The sequence below is a fragment of the Pseudophryne corroboree genome, chromosome 6 (assembly GCF_028390025.1).
Source record: "Pseudophryne corroboree isolate aPseCor3 chromosome 6, aPseCor3.hap2, whole genome shotgun sequence".
Classification (NCBI taxonomy): Eukaryota; Metazoa; Chordata; class Amphibia; order Anura; family Myobatrachidae; genus Pseudophryne; species Pseudophryne corroboree.
This window is the reverse complement of record NC_086449.1, coordinates 239,217,356-239,240,083: the sequence shown is the minus strand read 5'-3', so window position 1 is coordinate 239,240,083 and position 22,728 is coordinate 239,217,356.

Genomic DNA, 22,728 nt, shown 5'->3' with positions numbered 1-22,728 from the left:
TCCTGAATTTGAGAAGCCCACATGTGAATGGCATGGGTCATCCAGCAACCCGCTATGACCGGCCTTTGCGCTACACCTGCTGATGTGTAGATATATTTTAGTGTAGTCTCTATTTTTCTGTCCCCAGGGTCCTTTATGGTAAAGGAGCCCGGGGTAGGCAGCACCACCTTTTGAGACAGCCGAGAGACTGATAAATCAACCCCCGGGGGTTCTTCACAGAATTTCCTACCTTCAGGAGCAAATGTGAAAGTGTGCAAAAATCTTTTTGACAATTGGTATTTTTTGTCTGTATTTTTCCAGGCTAACTTAAACAGGTCATCTAGCTCTGCAGAATCAGGAAAAGTGACATTAGACTTGTTCTGTGTAAAGAAAAATGGCTGCTGGGATGCAGCGTCCTCTAGAGGGAGTTTTAACACGTCCCGTATAGCCAGAATGAGGGGTTCAATAACCTGAGCAGAAGTGGAATCCCCACTAATGGGATCCAAGTCCTCCCCATCCTCCTGTATCTCTTCATCTGAATCAGAGAGTAGGGCAGGTCCTGAGTTGGGGGGGGGGGGGGGGGGGGGGTTGGGCAGTGTAACTTCTGCCCTGGCAGCTAAGTCTGCAACAGCCTGTTGTAGTGGATACATTTTTTGAACATTATCAGTGACTTGTGATGACATAGCAGACATCATATTTTTAAGGGGTCCCTAGCCAGGAAGGCTCTTGACTTTCTCCACCAGCCCCCCTCACTGAGTTGTGAAGATTGGCTGCGTTCACATGAAACAGAATCAGATGATAAGGGAGATAATCTGCTGTGGCATACACTGCATAGTTTGTGTTTACCCATACCTCCCAACTGTCCTGATTTTCATGGGACAGTCCCGTTTTTGGGGGTCTGTCCCGCTGTCCCTCCCACGGTGGGGGGGGGGGGCAGTTTGGAGGCTCCTGATCACTTGCTGCTCTGCTCAGTTCAGAGTAAAGCAGCGGAGAATAGATGCTGTGTGCATGCGCACAACATCTATTCCATTGAGGGAGAGGGACTGGGGGCATGGCCAGCGGCTCACAGAGTGCTGGCCGTGCCCCCACTGTGACGAAATTTGGAGGCGTGGCTCACGATCGCGTCACCCACGCAAAGCCATGTCCCCTTGCCATTGGGCCATGCCCCCCATTTTTGGCGCCGCGCGAAGAGTCCCTCCTTGCAACACCAGAATGTTGGGAGGTATGGTTTACCCATGTTCACAGTAAATCACAATAACATACACATACACACAGACAGTAATACTTAGCAAGTCTGCCCCTACTGTATGTGAGAGGAGATATAGAGAGAGGAGACCAGCACACCCCAGCTACACAGCCCCAGTGAGGCTGTCAGTTTACTATAACACAGTGAAAACCAATCATTTCTGTCCTGTATAGGACACAGATTGTGTACAATAGCGGCTCTCCTCCTTTGCTACACCCTGTACCAGTTTTCCAGCGTGTCTTGAGTGTCAGGAGGAGCTGTGTGAGTCTGCTACTGCAGCAAGCAGGGGAAGGCGCCACAATGCCGCTGGTCCAGCTCTGAGGTAGCTTCGCCCCCCCTTCCCCAATGGCACCGGAGCTACAGAGTTTTTTATACTGGCAATGTCCCCTAAAGTGCTTAAAAGGGTCCCATATGCCTCCCCTGCATGTCAGCCGCACCTTGAAACGGGGCCCCCCAGTTTGTACTCACCCCAGTGTAGTCACCTTCAGGTTAGTGTTAGGGGTGTGTGGCGTGCTGCGATTGCGACAGCTAAGGCGCAGTGCCCTGCTGAACAAACAACCTCTCAGGACGGTGGTCCTGCAGTGGGGAAGCGGCACTGACACCTCACAAGGCCGGTGACCATCCCTCCCTAACTCCCACGGTGCAAGTATGCTGTTGCCCAAACAGCATACCAAAAATAATAAAAGTTTAAAAGAAATTAAAGAAAACTCTCTGGAGCTGCAGAGATGTGCATTCTCTCCTGGGGGCAGTTTTTGTAAACTGCCTGTGGGAGGGGGCATAGAGGGGAGGAGCCAGCACACCCAGTGAAGAAATTTAAAGTGCACCGGCTCCTTTGGCCCTTGTCTATACCCCATCATACTAAGTCTCCCCAATATCCCTTGTGGATGCTAGAGAAAATAGATATTTTTTTTATAATTAGAATTTTAGGCTTTTTGTTTTTAGCTTTTATTATTTTAGTTTTACACTAGGGTGGAGCCCCTGGATGGATGGACAGTTCACCCCTTTCAGATACAGCAGCCAGAGCACCCCTTTCAAATACATAATAGAAATATATTTTTGGCTTTGGATCACACACAGAGGATCTATAGCAGTAGTATACGGCAGCCGCTGTACTAGTAGTCAGAGTGACGCACCAATAGAAATACATTTTTTGCTCTGGATCACACAAAGAGGATATATAGCAGTAGTGTACAGCAGTACTGATAGTCGTCACTAAGTGAAGCACCAATAGAAATATATTTTTTGCTCTGGATCACACACAGAGGAAATATAGCAGTAGTGTATGGCAGCTGCAGTACTAGTAATCAGAGTGATGCACCAATTAAATATATTTTTGACTTTGGATCACACACAGATATAGCAGTAGTGTTAGTGTACAGCAGCCACAGTACTGAGTGATGCACAAAATAAATTAAATATATTTTAGGCTTTGGATCACACAGAGATACAGTATATAGCAGTAGTGTACAGCAGTACACAGCTCCTTATAGACAGGGAACAACACCTGATCTGTCCTACACACAGCCACAGTATGCTAGTGCAGTTCGCTACTGTACTGTGCAGAGCCCTACACAGTGACTGACTCAGCATACCTACACAAGCAGCACTGCTCTCTCCTGCACCCTCTGGTCTCTCCTGCCCCCCTCTGCTCTCTCTTGCCCCCCTTTGCTCTCTCCTGCCCTTCCCTAACTACAGCAGCACAGAAGGAACACGTCTTGTGCACTTTCCAAGTCCGGAGGGAAGATGGCGCCTTATATAGAGTCTGAAACCCACGAGATCCAACAGTGGGATGATGATGTTTTGCCTCATTTTCGTATCCGAGTTATGTGCACAAAACTGAGCCTGACTCAGATGTGGGCCTGGATCTCAAAGTCAAGGGGTGGGGGAGGGGAGGTTCGGTTTTCAGAGAACAGAACCCGCTCATCCCTACTTTGTGCTGCTCATATTTCAGATTTTATATATACTGTACATACTATCCTAGCTCCCATCATCTATTGGCTTATAAAGAGTCAAACGGGATGTAGTTTGCACCCTGACGCTCAGGATGCTTACGGACAGAAGATGGGCACTGGAATCCCGACACTAGTCAGAATCCTGCCTGCTGACTTCCCTTACAAAGCGCTGTCGGGATGCTAGTGTCGATATTCTGACCGCTGGCATCCTGAGCGCCGGGATCCCGTATCACAACTTGCCTGTACACCACTTTCCTATATATGGTCCCAATTTGGTATATAATTTGAATACCCTCCTTATATGTCTGGAAGTAGTTTAGACCTGATTGCAGGCTGTACGAAAACGCAACCTAGCGATCAAGTCTGAATTAGACCAATTGTTTCATCACGTTTTCAACGTTATTTAATAATATATCTAGGCTACTGATATTTTTTGGGCCACATCTCACAGGTTTTCTGCCTACATCTCATATTATCTGATTTCAGCAGGGTCTTATAGGGTAGTTGTATCTCTAAATCTTCCAATTTATCAGGTGATGACTATGAAGCCTGGCTTTATGTCAGAGTTATTACAAAGTGATGGCGTTGCAAATACATATAGAACTGTAAGAAACTTAACGTGTAGGAACACTTTCTGAGTGAACTTAACACACATTTCTTTTAATATCTGTGGCAACATAGGCATTTCTATAATGGGTGCAGTGCACACGGGCCCCTGGGTCCAGGGGGGCACACACCGCACACGCTGCACCCATATATTATACTTACCCCTCCGGAGTCCAGTGACGGCGCCCCTCACTGCAGACATAAATAACTCATAAAATGGCAGTCACAACCATTACCGAGTGATTTGCGTATGCGCACTGGAGATGTCCCTGGGAACAAGGCGCCATGTTGCTGGAGACCTGCGCATGCGCAGTAGACTCTGGCATTATGCCAGAGTCTACTGCTGCTGGAGAGGTGGGATCCCGCGACGGAGGCTGCACGCGGGTCCCCTCCTCTCTTGAAACGCTCCTGTGTGGCAATATCCTTTGACTATTAACCGTATAGACAGCTTACTGATCTCAAAGAAAACACCAGATAAGCTGATTTTTACTTTATATGAAGTAAATGCATTTATAGATGTTTTATTGCATTTATACTACACCGTGTGGTCTTTCCTGTTTCTGTTTCTCTATGAATACTTGAAATGGTCAGAACAAAGGATTAACTAATCCATACAAAGAAACCTGTTATCCCTGACTTTTATATACACCTGGTATGGGATCACATTATGATTGCGTGCACCTATATGTATGCAAACATACTTCACTACTAGGTGATATTATTGCTGATTTAAAGACTCGCAGTGCCACCTGCCTGTTTTATATATATATCAGGGAAGTGTTAGGGAGGTAAATGTGACTCGCAGCACGCCTCCATGTGCCATATCACGCTCCTCTGCCACCCGCCCGTGTCCATGGAAATGGTGGCATGCCGCAAGTCCATGCCCCCTGACTCACAGCACGCCCCGTCGGATGTGTCCGCATGCCCGTCATGTGCGCGCGCATGCCAGGGCCGATTTCGGCCCCCAGTCCGTCCCTGATTGATGCTATTACTGCATAGCTGTACTGATGACCATATTGACAAAGGTCTTAATTTACCAAAACATCGACATTATGCTTTATGGATATGTAAGCATTACGTTTGTTGTCAGGCTCTGGTGAGTGCCCCTTTTACTATCTTCTATACAAGAAGAAGTGACTAACGATGTGACTGAAGATGTGAGTGCAGACTTTACTGGTTTTATCTATCTATCTATCTATCTATCTATCTATCTATCTATCTATCTATCTATCTATCTGTCTGTCTGTCTGTCTGTCTGTCTGTCTGTCTGTCTGTCTATATACAAGGCCGTTATCTAAGGGGGACTGCCGCTTCTTGAATACCGGGACCGGACAGAAAGAGGGATCGAGTGGCAGTGGCATTGATTAGCTAGCGCATCAGCAGACATCAGCAATGTAGAGTCAGCGCCATTTTTCAAATGTGGCTCTGCCGCAAGCCAATAGGAGATGCGGACTGGCAGCCAGTTAGGAGCCATGGGCTGCCCGTCACCGGACTTTCACTGCTGATTCACAATAGACAGCTGGCGCCATGTGAGTGTCCCGTCAGCTCCCTGCACCTACTGTACACGGGAGAAATGCTGTCTGAATGTGAGTGCTTTTTTAAAAGCTAACCAAACAAAACCCACCCATTAAAAGAGAAGTTGGGATTGAAATGCCGATGGTTGGGATGCTGGTGGTCAGAATACTAACCGCGGCATCCCGATGATCAGCGTCCCAACAGGGGAAGGTAAGTATACTTACCTTCCCCCACTAGCCCCCTATCCCTAACCCTCCCTTCTAGCAGCCTATAAGTAACCGTCCTCACCCCGCAGCCTAAAACTAACCCATCCACCCCCCGCAGCCAAACCCGAACCCATCCCTGGAGTTGCCTAAACCTATCCCCCCTCTTCCCACAGCCTAAACCTAGCCCCCCCTGCTCCCTGCATTTTACTCTTCCCTTTGCTACTCCTTTTCAAGACTATCACCCTCTCTCATTTCTTAACCCTTAAATGTTTCTTCCCCCCATCTGCTGTCTTTTCTGTGCTCCGACTACCTTGTGCAGGGGGGGACCACTAAGCACATATAAACATACATGTGTAAATGTATGTAATATCTGTTCTGGCATGTGTCCGGAATTGTCAGCGGTGATGTATGTCACAGCCGCCGTGCAGAACCCGGGACGTGGCATTAGGCATCCCTCTCCTAAGCCCGCCCCCAGACTCCTGTGACACTAGCCAATGAGAGTCTGGGTCGGCCTTAGCAGAGTAAAGCCTAATGCAGAGTCCCTGGTGGACACCCAAGTGAGCCTTGAGTGTCCACAATCCTGTCGTTGGTTCATCGGCTGTTCTACATTGGACCGCTTTTGGTATGCAATCTGGCAATCACAATTTATCTCTTGTCAAAATCGCTCAGGTCCTAACGCCTGCCCATTTTTCCTGCTTCTAATCAATTTCAAGAACAGACTGTTCACTTGCTGGCTTATTTTAATTCCATCTTCAAAGCGGGTTTGTGCCATATTCTAATTTATTTTGATATTCTTTTTCAGTTTATCTTGTACTTTTTTTTCTTTTTTAATAATTGCATTATCAGTATCTTTAAAGAGGATTCTTTACTAAGGAAAGAGAGATTTAGGTGAATGGAGCACTGCTGCTGTAGAGTAAGGCTAAAAAAACTTGTTCTAATTCTAATGGATTTTATTAGAAGAGAGTAATCCATTATCAATAGATGGGCTAGATACTCCAAGAACCAACGATAAGCCATGCAGCCATAGTAGGCAACTAAAATAGTAGTAGGCAACTGAAATAGCAGCAATCTCCCTGACTCCCTGAATAGTCCAGCAATCTCCCTGATGGCCTCTTACCCCCATTATATAGCTGTTACATTCTTGGGGAAAAAAAATAAATCAGAGATATATACATTCAAATGGGGTCATCAACGCCATTGTATTGGTTATGGGGCTAATTCATTAAGGATAGCAAATTCTGCTAATCAGCAGAATTTGCTATCCTTTTCCTAGCATGCTGGGGGCCACCCATCGCTGGACAAGGCCGCCCAGCATGCTGACCGGAGCCCCCTCCCTTCAACAAGCAGAAAGTGCGGGTGCATGCACAGGATGGGCGCTGCGCGTGTGCCCGCGGGGCTATCGTAAAAATTCTGGTTGGATCGCGATTTGCAATCCAACCTGAATAAGCCCCTATATCACAATGATACCTATGGCTACATGCATCTTAAATAAGGTTTTTCATGGCCACTTACAGTATATGGAACCTCTTGTAAAACACAACACACAAATAAATCCTGCAAAATATCAGTGTCTTTTCTTCAACAAGTAGTACTTACTAACTTTGGGGATCATTTACATTTGGATGTAAGTCATTTTCATGACACGCCTCTCAGATGTAGCAGTACACGTCCGTGCTGATAGGTGTTACTTTCACAATCTCCCTGAAATGCTTTTTCAAAAGTAGACAAGTATGTATGCAGCTCTCATTCTCTCTTATTAACAGCAGAATATTTATCTCTGTATGATTATCTGATTTACAGCTCTATATTGCTGTGCCCCCTGGCAGGCCTGTCCTGTGACAGTGAGAACCCGGTATGTCTGCAAACACTGGGCATGATAAGTGCCCTCTGAGGATGAAAGGAAGTGCGGTTATAGGGTGCCATCTGCCGGGTAAGACAGGAAATCATAATATTCAGTGACCAATACCCTGGTATTCAGGAAAGGACTGAATGACACTCTCAGGTTTAACACACAAAAGCTGCTGTTAATATCTCTCTCAGGGCTTCCGATTGCTTCAGGACTTCAAGAGATTGTACTCCTGTCTTAGCAGTGTGAGTCCATAAGTAGCACTATTTCCGAGAACGTGCTCCCTGGTATATCCTGGATATCAGCTGGAAGCTAGTAGTCATCATTTATACAGAGAGATAGATGACATATAAGTAGAATTTAAATATGCATCAAGGGACAAACACACTTCTTAATAGGAGACAGCCCTTGTGCAGTGGATTCTAATGTTTTCTGGGCTGAGCATAATATATAAGGAATAGATATAACATATTGTTTTCCTGACAGGAGGAAAAATAATGTAATGTGAGGTTATTGGACCAATTTGACTCAATGCTTCCAGAACCACAAAAAGTAGAAATTTGCACATTCACAATTCTTATACTGAAATGAGTCAATTGCCACAGAACATCTCAGTGCGGGTTAGGAAAATGAATATTATTAATATTGTCTCTACTGGGAGCACTGTGAAACAATGGGTTGTGTACATAGGACAGTGCTAAAATACATTGGGGGCATATTCAGTTGCAAAGCCCAGAGGCTCAAGGTTTTTCTTATTCAACTGAAGCAGAGAAATCAGCTTTTTTTGTTTCTTGCAGCTTCAGAGCAAGTAGAATTTTTCTTAAAATCATTATTTTAAAGAAAAATTGTCAGGGCTTCCTTCAGGACCCCAGGACACCCCACTCTAATAACTAATTATGCAGTTGGAATTTTTCAGTTAGCCTAATTGGTCCAATAATTAGATTGCAGAGCAAGGCAGGTGTGAGGTAAGATTGCTGCCCTGCTGCTGCTGGCTGCTTTGAGTGATTTACCTGCTGCCTGGCCATGGAAGGAGGGGCATGAGCCTGTCCCTGGGATGGCCAGTAACATCCCGCTGCCAGACAGACAGACAGGCGCTCACACTCACACAGGGGAGATCTGATGTGCAGGTGACTGGGGCAAGGAGTAAACAGCATGGAAGAGTCAAGCATTATAGAGTCAGGGGATGAGTCCAACTGGAGGATGCTGACCCTGCTTTAGACTCCGGGGACCCACCAGCCCCAAATCATTCTTTATAAATAACATCCTTCAGTCAGAGTTCAGGTGGAGGAACAAAGGTACCACCCAGCAGGTTGAGGTCTTCTGGGGCAGTAGGGGCATGGTGTCTCACTCTGTAGCAGAGCCCGGGCATCACAGAGATAGTGTCAACACTTTCTTTTCTCCCCGAGAATATGTGTGGTAAAAATCTTGTGACTAATTTTTTTTTTAATATTAAATACTGCAGGTATCAAGAGTGCGCATACCCGTGGTAATGAAAAATATTTTTTTAAGGTTTGCTGTAATATTTACTTCTAAAAAAATTTATTTAAGCAAAATTCCTTTTTCCCAGAGAGACATAAAGGGCTAGTTTTATAAAGATAGGAATCATAGCCAAATAATATATAAACAATCACTCATATTTTTACTTGCTTGCTGCTCAAATTATAGCAATATTCAGGCCAAAACCCCTAATCTTCTGCAACTCCACAAACTCAAAGCCTTAGCTCTCCCAACCGCTTATCATTCTCTCTGTATGAAACAAATAAACAGGCACATTTCAGCCCTCAATTAAAATAATGCAACAAGAAAAAACAGAATTGCAGATTGAGCAGGGTCACCCACTATAAGCATGAGCCAAGTCTGTGGTCTTTCAATAGACCTGGGCTTGGCAAAAATCTTAACATTTTTTTTACCAGCACTTTGCACTATAATAATCCCAAATACCAGCATTATGCAGAAACTACATTTAACAGGTTCAGTGTTTTTTCTTTAGTTTTGTTTTTAAAATTGTAGTATACAGTACTTTGCAGGAATGGCTTTGATGGCGATGATCAATTTTACGACAGAAAGAACAGTAGCAAGTAAGACTACAGGAATATTGAAACTTTTAGGGTACATTTAAAAAAAATATTTATTGCTAGAGCTCTTTTTTCACTACATTATTATGCATATATAAAACAATGCATATCTTTCACCATTCCTATATGGATTGGGTACGAAATACCGGCATTCGGATCCCGACAATGAGAAGCACGACAGCAGGATCCTGGTGGCCATAGTCCTGACAAATCTCAGTAAGTATTTTCACTCTTACCCTACCCCTATCCCTAACCGCACCCCCAGCCAGCCTAACCATAACTTCTTCCTCCCACAGCCTAGCTCTAACTGCAACCCCCCATTGCCTAACCTTAACCTTGCCCACCCCTGTAACCTATCCCTAGCCCAGGGGCGGATTGGATGGAAAACTAGCCTGGGAAATTTATGGAAGCAACTCTAATTGGGACAGGGTCTGTTTGTGTGGTGGATTCTGTTGAGGGGGTGGGATTCATCCTCATAGGGTCTGATTCTGAGTTGGATGTAGTTGTGGCCTTCCTTGTGTCTTTTGTTGCAGTTGCATCTGTGACTGTGACTATTGCAGGGCATGCATGCACAGTGCAGCTCAGACGTAATTGCAGAGAAAAACATTGCACAAGAAAAAAATAAAACACATTGGCCCCACAGGGGAACACACACCCATTGGCCCCCACAGAAAACAATAAACAAAAATGGCACACACAGGGTAAGAAAATGTATAATATAACATAGTTATTGAGGTTGAAAAGAGGCAAAATGCCCATCGGGGTTCAACCTGTATTCTGTATTAAGCCGAGTTCATTATAATTTTCCTTGTTGAAATAATGTTTTATGTCTAGTTAACCACTGTAAATCATGTTCCTTCCAGATTATAAATGTACATAATTTTAAATGCTATAACCTTGGATATCTTTTTCAGTCAGAAATCTATCCAATCCGTTTTTATGCATTTACAGAGTCCGCCATTATCACCATCTCTGGCAGGGAATTCCAAATCCCCACTGCCCTAATAGTGAAGAACCCTTTCATACGTTGTGTATGGAATTTTCTCTCCTCTAATCTCAGCGAGTGACCTCGTGTCCTATGCAGAGATCTCTTAATAAACAATAAGCTTTTGGTATTACAATTTGTTTCACATTTCACTGCTGTTTGAAAGACCGAGTGACACCAAGATGTTTTATAATTCTTGGCTGTAACATCTATATACGAGTAATTTATTTATTAACATTTATGTAGCACTAGCATATTCCATTGCACTTTCTTTCAAAGTTGGGCAAGGGCTGATTGGGAACTGAAAGGGCCCTGGAAAAATTTGTAGAAGTGTCCTCGCATGGGCAGCATCAGAGGTAAGCTGTGTAACCATAAGGGCAACACCACCCTTCACATGTCAACAAACAAAACTGGCCCCACGTGCACATTGGCCCAGTGAGTTCTATGGCCAATCCACCCCTGGCCTAGCCCACCCTTTTTATTGCCTCACCCTAACCCCAACCCCTCTACTTACCTCCAGGAAGTATTTGGAATCTGGTAATTAGAATCCCAACTGCTGGTATTTTAAATGCATCCCCTTATTTTACACCACATGATGTTTTTTTTTTTTTTCATCCGCTGGCACAATGTAGTAATGAAGACCTACAGCAGCCATCTGGTAGTTCATCAATAAATGTTCTAAACCTGGGGCCAAATTTATTAAACTTCAATTTTGGTGATTCAAGGGATTTGGGATCCTGTTTCAATTCGATTTCCATTCGATTTGGGTTGAACAGATTTACTAAAGCCAAAATCAAATGTCAGATTCAATTTATATCCCAATAGAAATAGAATTTCTAAAAAACATCAATGTTTTCCCATAGTACAACTTGAAATCCCCTAATTTACTAAGATTCGATTTGAAATGGACCTCCAAATCGAACCTCAAATCTCCAAATGTTTAGAATGATCCTGGACATTCGATTTTGGCTTCTAACCCCGTTTTAAAGATAGGAAAATGATAGTGATGACTTTTAAGTACCCAAAAACACATAGGGCACTGTGAAAGTAGCAAAAATGGATGCCCAAGGCAATTGTATGATCTGCACCTACCTATATCATGCAAAACACCACCTGACTGGAAAAACTCTGGAGAAACATTCTGAGTACTGTCAGCAGCTTCATGAGTTGAGTACTGCACAAATTTAGACTTTTAGGCAAAAATAAATAAAAAAATATGCAAAAGATAGCACCAGAGAACAATATTGGCAAATGTACAGTAAATTATGATGAAATTAGCAAAAACCAAGAGTAAAGTAAGTGCCTATCCAGATTCTGCCCATGATGCTTACATCCTCACCAACTCATCCCTGTCTGTCTTAAAACTTGTTTGACAAATTACAGAGGGATGGTTGTTATATAAGATAGGAGTAATTGTACATTTTGTAAAAAAGTATAGCGGCACATATGAACACCCAATCCTTGTCAGAATGCATGTTTGTTTGTTTCTAATACTATTTTTTTTTACAAAATGCATATTTTTATGTCAAAATTTATTAAAATCGTCTTTTTGCTCAGCTGCCGTCTATTGCATAATCTCGCCAAAATTAATAAAAAATATATTTTCATGTATAAAACAAGGTAATGAGTGTGTCTCCCCTTTAATTAGTGAGCATGTGATACATTTGGACCAATAGGAAGCAATGAGTGTGTTCTATTCGATTTTACATTCTATTTGGCTGTGGGTTTCAATGGGGATTTGAGGTTCGATTTAGGAAGGGATTTCATAGATTCAATTCTAAAACCCTTCTAAACACGAATCAGCATCGAATTCAATGTTAACATCAAATGCAAAATTGATTTTTAGTGAATAAGGTAAAATTCAAAAAGTTTAGAAAGACAAAATAGAATCGATTTCAATCGATTTGGAAGATTCATAAAGCCTCTTCCAAAATTGAATTTTAGTAAATATACCCCCAGGTTTCTAAAGTTTTATTTAATATTTATTTACCCTCATTTCATAGTTTACCAAGTACTCTTCTACTTAATGGGAGTGAATTGTACCTAGTCACTCTAACACAATCTCTTCTGATTATTTTGTAAATGTTTTACTAATTAATACCTAAAAGAATGTTATAAGTAAGAGACTGATGTACACCTTCAACTTAATTTAGGAATTACTTAGGGAACATGTAACCATTTCACTTTCAAATTCCTTATTCCTGGCCTTGAAATTTCCTTTGATCTTTTAGTGTAAATAGAGTGAGAGACTACATCATATAGTGTCGATCTTCTCCACCCTGCTCCCCTACCTGTCTACCTACCATGCCATCCACTCCATCCACCCCAGCACTCGCGTGCCTCCTACCCCTCAGCTTAGATAAGTACTTCCCTTTTCTAATTCTGATCCATCCTGCTGTGAGTGACAGCATGGGGGAAGTGTATAGAGAGCTCTCCTTCCTTTGTGCTTGCGCAAAGGCAATACTTTGTTAATAAAGTATAGAAGGAAAAAAATAAATCATAAATTTGGTTTCCAAGAAAATTCCTTGATCGGGGTTAAGATTTCCCAGTAACCGAGGGAAAAAAGGTTAAGTAGAAACACTGTAAACAACAGGTTGACAATTTTGGCACTAGGGCAGTGATTGGAATTCCATATTTGACTGTATTTGTCCATGGTGCCCCAAGGAGGCGCACAGAGCCATTAGGTCACATTATGAAATCGGCACAAATGTAAATTGTCCACACAGCCAGAAAATGGAAATTGATTGGACAATGTGGGTTTTATGCACTTGCATGGCAGTTTAAGTTCCGAGTGCACATGCATGGTTTCGTTTACATTCACAATTACTTATTTTTTTTAAAAAAAGTATATGAAGAGCTTTAACCCAGGCAACTGACTTGTAAGCAGTTAACCTGGGGGCAAATGCAATCAAGTGGCCATGACTTTTCTTCCAGCGCATGGCAACAGCAAAATAGACGTGGCAAAAAAAAACCCTGCAAGCACGGTTTATCTGATTGCCCCCTCCATTGTATCTCATTACCTATGCATAACTTTCTGATTGCCCCTCCATGGCTGTTCCATGAAGCTTTCCCTGTATACCCCCCTGATTACCCCCTCAATAGCTGCCTCATCAAGTTCTTCCTGCATATATCCCTGATTTCCCCCCCCCCGCTTAAATGTCTCTCACTGCCCCTCCATAGCTCTCTCTCACTTACAGTTCCTTCCATATTCCTTCAATAACCAAGTCACAGCAATGCCCTGACCCCTTCAGTGTCCACCTAACAGCACTCCCCAGTCCCTTCACTGTTCACCTCACAGCTACCCACCCAGGCTCATTCAATGTCCACCTCAGATTCCTCCCAACCTCCCTCCCCGACAGCACCAGCAAACTTACCTTCTTTACTTTATGCTGGTCTTTTGCTCTGTTTCGAATTGGCTCAATCATCTCGGCAGGCAGCTTGCTCCCCTGCAGTGGTGCACAACAGCCTGATGCGACATAATGATGTCACAATTACACGTGCGCACCTTCCAAGCGTGCCAAGATTAAGAGGTAGTCAGGGAGGCAGACATGTACAGCTGCTTTGGTTGTGTTATTGATTGTGTCCAGGGAGCATCCTCTCACTCCCTGTCTCCTGTAGCCAGCAATGTGCATGCAGCTGCAGGCAGCCTTAGATCACTAGCTTGTGGGAGCCCAACCAATAAAATTGCTAATATGATATGCTGGGGTTGTTATTAAAAAGCAGAATGTGTAAATAAAGCATAATGTGTAAATACTCCCAGCACCATCAATGTTTTTAACTCACTGTTTACATCATGCCACACTGAAACCCCAGTATACATATCCCATAGTACCCCTATGCTGGTAATGTACAGTAGTTATGTACAGGTGCACTGGGGCATATGTGGGGTTCCTGGGCGCCGCCCGGCTGCCCTCATTTTAATCCAGCTCTGGCTAAAATGCCTCTACATTCACCTAACAGTTTGAGTGTTTGTATTATAAAACGTCAGGTATATGTTTGGAGCGACAGTGCTGCCTTCTGTTCAGTTCTTCATGATATATCAAAACACATCTGGAGGCACCCAGCGGGATCAGTAATACCTTCACCACTTCTTGATCTTAAATATCTTGCTCTAGAAAACAAAATATTGCTCAAATGTGTCTGTTTCACAGCGGTGAGCCACGCACCCTCCCCATAGGTTTGCCCATCATGACAAAAACCTGCCCACTCCACTCAAACCCAGACTACCATGAATATAGGCAAATAAATATAAAATTTTGTTGTTCCACAACTGTACTTGTGAACCTCTCACTCAGCACCACCATTTTCTAAATGGCCTCCATTGTGTTTAATGTATATGCTACATAAATAATTAAACAGAATTATGCTTGATGTAGCAATGAGTCAGTTTCAAAGACAGCGATTAAAAGAGCCGTAAGTCTCCACTGTTTTCCTCTGTACTCAAAGACAAAATGTTAGCTTTGAAAGCATCCAAAGAAAAACCAGCTAACGGTTAATCAACGATGACTCAAACTGTGCTAACACTTCCCTTGGATTTTTACTAGGCTGCATTTTCCTGCTCTCTATAATTTAGATGCATCTGAATGTGTACTTTAAGCACTGACAGTTTTTTTTACAGGATATGTCATCAGGTTGGCTCCCACAAAATCAAATAATATAGTTCAAACCACATGGAACCATTCCACTTGTCAATCACTTTTAAAAGGTTCCCAGTGCACTTAACATAGCCAAACTACAAGAACACGATTTAACTAGAACATGCATACAAACTCATTAGTTAAAAGATCATATATAGGCACTGGTTTTATTTGTATGAAGATAATGTTAGCAAAAATGGCCATTTCAATATAATATTTATATGATTAGATGCTAAGAAATATATGTGTGTAATTAATTATTGTTGATTGAAAACACAGTACCAGGCAGACATTTATGGAAACTGTGTGGCACTACCCACATCAACCAAATTATCTCCCTATATTTTTATACTACAGGTTAAAAAATAAGAGGAAGTGTCTTAATGGTAGCTAAGAGTAACCAGGGCCAACGTTACTATTAGTGAAATCTAGACAATTCCTTGGGGCACCAATAACTGATGGCACCTAGAAAACTGAGCAGGTGAAATGTCACTTATCCAGTTTTTTAAGTCACCCTCTATTGCCCCACATTAAAGCACCATCTGCCGACATGTGAAGCTGTCAGCTGCTGCCTCTCCATGTTTGCTATGAACTGGGAGCATAGCGATAACCAACTCAGTTAGGGTAGGCCTGTGGTCTTTATCCCCATACCCCATCCCCCCTCTATGCCTCTTTCTACTGTGAGCATTACTGCAGGGCCTTTTCTCCCCTGTGTCACTTTTGTTTCTTCAGGCGCCTTGGCTGAGATTCAGATTTCGACTCCGCCTCCACTATTTCTTCTCTAGCAGGCTGTGGATTGTGGTTTCTTTAGGGGTATGGGTAATGCCGGGTAAGCTAGATTTTGAGTTGGCTTTTTGTTTGTTGCTTCTTCATAATGATGCATTTTAATTTATAGGGTTCAAGATGGTGGACAATAATTATATTGACAGATGGGTTATTCCGTGTCATGCATGTTTTTCAAGTGTATAGCTCTTTCCAGCATTTGGTGTCTGTGCACATGCATGGGGGAGTACGAGGTAGCCCACTGCCATATTGAATTTCTTTGTGTGGGGCCTGCTGGCTTTTCCCATTGCGCAGCTCTCCTTATTTTGCTGTATGTCTTGATTGCTGAGTTCAGAGTTCCCATTGCACTGGACAAGTTTGAGGGACCCTACATGCCTCCCTCGTATCTGGGCATTACTGCTGTGTGCGGTCGCAGGCAAGTGGATTAGGTTTAGAATTTGCACAATTACATTTTATTGGCGCTGGTTACAGGTACGCTTATTCTAAAGCAAGGGAAGCGCTTACTGATAACCATGTGCCCTTTTTTTGTCGTAAGGTTGAGCGTGCTACTGTGGGTGTTTGTAGGCCGCACCATTTCAGCTTTCTAGTGAGATCCAAAGGGACCCTCAGATTTGGAATGCCTTTCTAGTGTTTAAAGGGTTGCTGATCTGACTACCTTCTCCCAACTCCAATGTAGCTAATTCCACGGGATCTGTTCTTACTTGGAAAGCTCTTGGTGTGCTGCCTTGCTGGCCATTTGGGTCACTGAGGGTCTCACCAGTAACCTCTTGCTTCTGTAAATCTTGCCCATCATTGTTGCTTTGAAGCTTTCTGGGGATCATCTGAGAGATACAATGTTTTTTTGTGATAACAAAGGGTTGATGCAGGCGAGTAACTGGCAGAGTTCCTCTTCTTTGCTGGGGCTTCAATTGCTCGCTTACCTGGTTTAGCATTGTTTAGCCGGAAATATCTTTATTGTGGTACTCCATGCTCTGGGTGCTGAGAGCACTTTCCCAATTCCATTGGTATCGGACCCGGGCTTTGGCGTTGATGGGTTCTGCATTAGGTGACGTGTGTCCCTCTGGTTATTGGCAGGTGATCCAGCAACACTGGAGGGACTAGCATCAAATTTTGTAGCTCTGGGGAAGTTCAGGGTCTACCGGTCTGCGTGTTCCCAATGGGAGGCATTTTTTAGTGCAAGCAGGTTACCGGTAAGACCAGTCTTTGCTAGATTTTATCTTTTATTTGGGGTCTGTTTGTTGTAGGGAGGTTAAAGGCAGTAGTTGCTAATACACTCGTTGACATGTCTTATTTGTTTTTGGATCGGCATTCTTATTGGGATTTCACCAAGAGCTTTCTGATTCCGAAGGCTCTTTAGGGCTGGACCAGCTTGGACCAGCTTGGCCCTATGCACGATGATCACAGGCACCTGTTTCACATTGACTTACTCATTTGTTTGTTGTCCATATCAGTTCTGTTTGATTTTCTCCTTATGAGACCCTCCTTTTCTGGCTCACTTTTGCTATGGCCTTTCGCATGGCCATTTGCATTAGCAAGCTGAGGTCCCCTTCATGGGATACGGTCATTAGGTCGATGCCACTTAGGTTGACAGTCATTAGGTCGACCACTATTGGTCGACATGCATTAGGTCAACAGTGTCATTAGGTTGACATGGTCATTAGGTCAACATGTACTAGGTCAACAGGTCAAAAGGTCGACATGAGTTTTTCACTTTTTTAACTTTTTGGACTTTTTCATACTTTATGAGCCACGTAGACTACAATTGGGAACAGTAACCTGTGCCGAGCACAGCGAGGCACCATGCCCGAAGCATGGCGAGTGAAGCAAGCCATGCGAGGGGACACGGTGCACTAATTGGGGTTCCCCATCACTTTACAAAGAAAACTAAAAAAAAAAAAAATTGTATGTCGACCTTTTGACCTGTCGACCTAATACACGTTGACCTAATGACCCTATTGACCTAATGTATGTTGACCAATAGTGGTCGACCTACTGACTGTTGACCCAACGACCCATACCCCCTTCACATTCTGGTGTCGCTCCTTCTCTCCCCTCCACCCCTCTGCTTCTGTTCCCATCCTCTCCTGTTAATCCACTTTCATTCATATCTGCCCCAACATGGTCCTACTACCCCACCACTCAGTCCTGCTCCCCACCCCCTCTCCCTGTCATCTCACCACATCCCCATCCACATCACACTGAACTCCCTCCCTGCACACCTCCTGCAGTTTTTTTTCCTAGGTCAGGTTCCCACACCATAACTACTCTCTCATCATCCCTGCTCTCCAAGTTAAACTCGCTTCAGTGCTACAGCAACCCTGATAATCTCATTCACATTTCTCCCACAAACTCTCTCCCTCTCTCCTGTGCCCTTTAGAATGCCAGATTTGTCTATAAGAAATTGGTCCCCACCAATGACTTTTTCATCTCCAGTCCCTGCATCTCCTAGCCATCACTGAAACCTGGATTGCCCCCTCTGACACAGTTTCTCCTTCTGTTCTCTCTGGTGGAGTACTCACATTCATGGTGGTGGTGTTGGGGTCCCTTTACCCTCAAGTTACTCCTACCAAATCATACCACCAGAACCTTCCTTCACTTTCTCTACATTTGAGGTCCATGCTATATGTCTCTTCCAACCTGTTCACCTTCAAGTAGCTATCATCTACAGTCCCCCGGCATTCCCACCAAATTCCTCTATCACTTTGCTTCCTGGCTCACTTACTTCCTCTGTTCAGATTTTCCCTCCATTACCTTAGGTGATTTCAACATCCCAATCAAAATTCCAACAGAATTCTCTGGCTCTAAGCTCCACAACATCACATCATCGCTTGGTCTCTCCCAGTGGACCTCCTCACCCCCCATATGAGTGAGCACTCACTTCTGGTCTTCACTCACCGTTATATTATTTCTGACTTCTCCAACTAACCAATCCCCCTCTCTGACCATCACCTGCTCTCTTTATATATATCTTACATTATGTTGGGTCTACTGTACTACATGGGTTTCATCTGCTACTAGAAATACAAAATCTAGGTTCACTTGTGCAAATCAAGGCACGAAAAGGCTACATTTACTTCTGAAACTCCCATTTTCACCTCCATAAATTAGTTGGGATATGCAGTTCTGCCTTACACTATACATCGAAGTAAGTGTTGATGGGGAGAGACACTCATGTATTGAAGTGTCAAAGAGTCCACATGGCAAATTCACTGACAGGAAGGCAGTGGTGGTTGCAATACAACTGGGTATCGATTAGTGATGAGCGGGTTCGGTTCCTCGAGATCTGAACCCCCCCGAACTTCACCCATTTTACACGGTTCCGAGGCAGCCTCGGATCTTCCCACCTTGCTCGGTTAACCCGAGCGCGCCCGAACATCATCATCCCGCTGTCGGATTCTCGCAAGATTCATATTCTATATAAGGAGCCGCACGTCGCCGCCATTTTCACTCGTGCTTTGGAGATGATAGCGAGAGGACGTGGCTGCATTCTCTCAGTTTCTGTGTTCAGTGTGCTGCAAATATCAGTGCTCAGTGTGCGGCAAATATCTGTGCTCAGTGTGCTTGCAAATATCTGTGCTCAGTGTGCTGAAAATATCTACGTTCTCTGCCTGAAAAACGCTCCATATCTGTGATGCATTGTAGTATATAGTAGGAGGACAGTGCAGAATTTTGCTGTGACCACCAGTATATATAGCAGTATGGTACAGTAGTCCATTGCTCTACCTCTGTGTCGTCAAGTATACTATCCATCCATACCTGTGCTGCATTTTAGTTGTGCGCAGTATATAGTAGGAGGACAGTGCAGAATTTTGCTGTGACCACCAGTATATATATATAGCAGTATGGTACAGTAGTCCACTGCTCTACCTCTATGTCGTCAAGTATACTATCCATCCATACCTGTGCTGCATTTTAGTTGTGCGCAGTATATAGTAGGAGGACAGTGCAGAATTTTGCTGTGATCACAAGTATATATATAGCAGTATGGTACAGTAGTCCACTGCTCTACCTCTGTGTCGTCAAGTATACTATACATCCATACCTGTGCTGCATTTTAGTTGTGCGCAGTATATAGTAGGAGGACAGTGCCGAATTTTGCTGTGACCACCAGTACATATATAGCAGTACGGTACAGTAGTCCACTGCTCTACCTCTGTGTTGTCAAGTATACTATCCATCCATACCTGTGCTGCATTTTAGTTGAGTGCAGTATATAGTAGGAGGACAGTGCAGAATTTTGCTGTGACCACCAGTATATATATAGCAGTACGGTACAGTAGTCCACTGCTCTACCTCTGTGTCGTCAAGTATACTATCCATCCATACCGGTGCTGCATTTTAGTTGTGCACGGTATATAATAGGAGGACAGTGCAGAATTTTGCTGTGACCACCAGTATATATATAGCAGTACGGTACAGTAGTTCACTGCTCTACCTCTGTGTCGTCAAGTATACTATCCATCCATACCTGTGCTGCATTTTAGTTGTGCGCAGTATATAGTAGGAGGACAGTGCCGAATTTTGCTGTGACCACCAGTATATATATAGCAGTACGGTACAGTAGTCCACTGCTCTACCTCTGTGTCATCAAGTATACTATCCATCCATACCTGTGCTGCATTTTAGTTGTGCGCAGTATATAGTAGGAGGACAGTGCAGAATTTTGCTGTGACCACCAGTATATATATAGCAGTACGGTACAGTAGTACACTGCTCTACCTCTGTGTCATCAAGTATATTATCCATCCATACTGGTGCTGCATTTTAGTTGTGTGCAGTATATAGTAGGAGGACAGTGCAGAATTTTGCTGTGACCACCAGTATATACAGTATATAGCAGTACGGTACAGTAGTCCGCTGCTCTACCTCTGTGTCGTCAAGTATACTATCCATCCATACCTGTGCTGCATTTTAGTTGTGCGCGGTATATAGTAGGAGGACAGTGCAGAATTTTGCTGTGACCACCAGTATATATATAGCAGTACGGTACAGTAGTCCACTGCTCTACCACTGTGTCATCAAGTATACTATCCATCCATACCTGTGCTGCATTTTAGTTGTGCGCAATATATAGTAGGAGGACAGTGCAGAATTTTGCTGTGACCACCAGTATATATATAGCAGTACGGTACAGTAGTCCACCGCTCTTCCTCTGTGTCATCAAGTATACTTTACATCCATACATGTGCTGCATTTTAGTTGTGCGCAGTATATAGTAGAAGGACAGTGTAGAATTTTGCTTTGACCACCAGTATATATATAGCAGTACGGTACAGAAGTCCACCGCTCTACCTCTGTGTTGTGAAGTATACTATCCATCCATACCTGTGCTGCATTTTAGTTGTGCGCAGTATATAGTAGGAGGATAGTGCAGAATTTTGCTATGACCACCAGTATATATATAGCAGTACGGTACAGTAGTCCACTGCTCTACCTCTGTGTCATCAAGTATATTATCCATCCATACTGGTGCTGCATTTTAGTTGTGCGCAGTATATAGTAGGAGGACAGTGCAGAATTTTGCTGTGACCACCAGTATATATATATAGCAGTACGGTACAGTAGTCCACTGCTCTACCTCTGTGTCGTCAAGTATACTATCCATCCATACCTGTGCTGCATTTTAGTTGTGCGCAGTATATAGTAGGAGGACAGTGCAGAATTTTGCAGTGTCCACCAGTATATATATATAGCAGTACGGTACAGTAGTCCACTGCTCTACCTCTGTGTCATCAAGTATACTATCCATCCATACCTGTGCTGCATTTTAGTTGTGCGCAATATATAGTAGGAGGACAGTGCAGAATTTTGCTATGACCACCAGTATATATATAGCAGTACGGTACAGTAGTCCACCGCTCTACCTCTGTGTCGTCAAGTATACTATACATCCATACATGTGCTGCATTTTAGTTGTGCCCAGTATATAGTAGGAGGACAGTGCAGAATTTTGCTGTGACCACCAGTATATATATATAGCAGTACGGTACAGAAGTCCACCGCTCTACCTCTGTGTTGTCAAGTATACTATCCATCCATACCGGTGCTGCATTTTAGTTGTGCGCAGTATATAGTAGGAGGACAGTGCAGAATTTTGCTATGACCACCAGTATATATATATATATAGCAGTACGGTACAGTAGTCCACTGCTCTACCTCTGTGTCATCAAGTATACTATCCATCCATACCTGTGCTGCATTTTAGTTGTGCGCAGTATATAGTAGGAGGACAGTGCAGAATTTTGTTGTGACCACCAGTATGTATATAGCAGTACGGTACAGTAGTCCACTGCTCTACCTCTGTGTCATCAAGTATATTATCCATCCATACTGGTTCTGCATTTTAGTTGTGCGCAGTATATAGTAGGAGGACAGTGCAGAATTTTGCTGTGACCACCAGTATATATATATAGCAGTACGGTACAGTAGTCCACTGCTCTACCTCTGTGTCGTCAAGTATACTATCCATCCATACCTGTGCTGCATTTTAGTTGTGCGCAGTATATAGTAGGAGGACAGTGCAGAATTTTGCAGTGTCCACCAGTATATATATAGCAGTACGGTACAGTAGTCCACTGCTCTACCTCTGTGTCATCAAGTATACTATCCATCCATACCTGTGCTGCATTTTAGTTGTGCGCAATATATAGTAGGAGGACAGTGCAGAATTTTGCTATGACCACCAGTATATATATAGCAGTACGGTACAGTAGTCCACCGCTCTACCTCTGTGTCGTCAAGTATACTATACATCCATACATGTGCTGCATTTTAGTTGTGCCCAGTATATAGTAGGAGGACAGTGCAGAATTTTGCTGTGACCACCAGTATATATATATAGCAGTACGGTACAGAAGTCCACCGCTCTACCTCTGTGTTGTCAAGTATACTATCCATC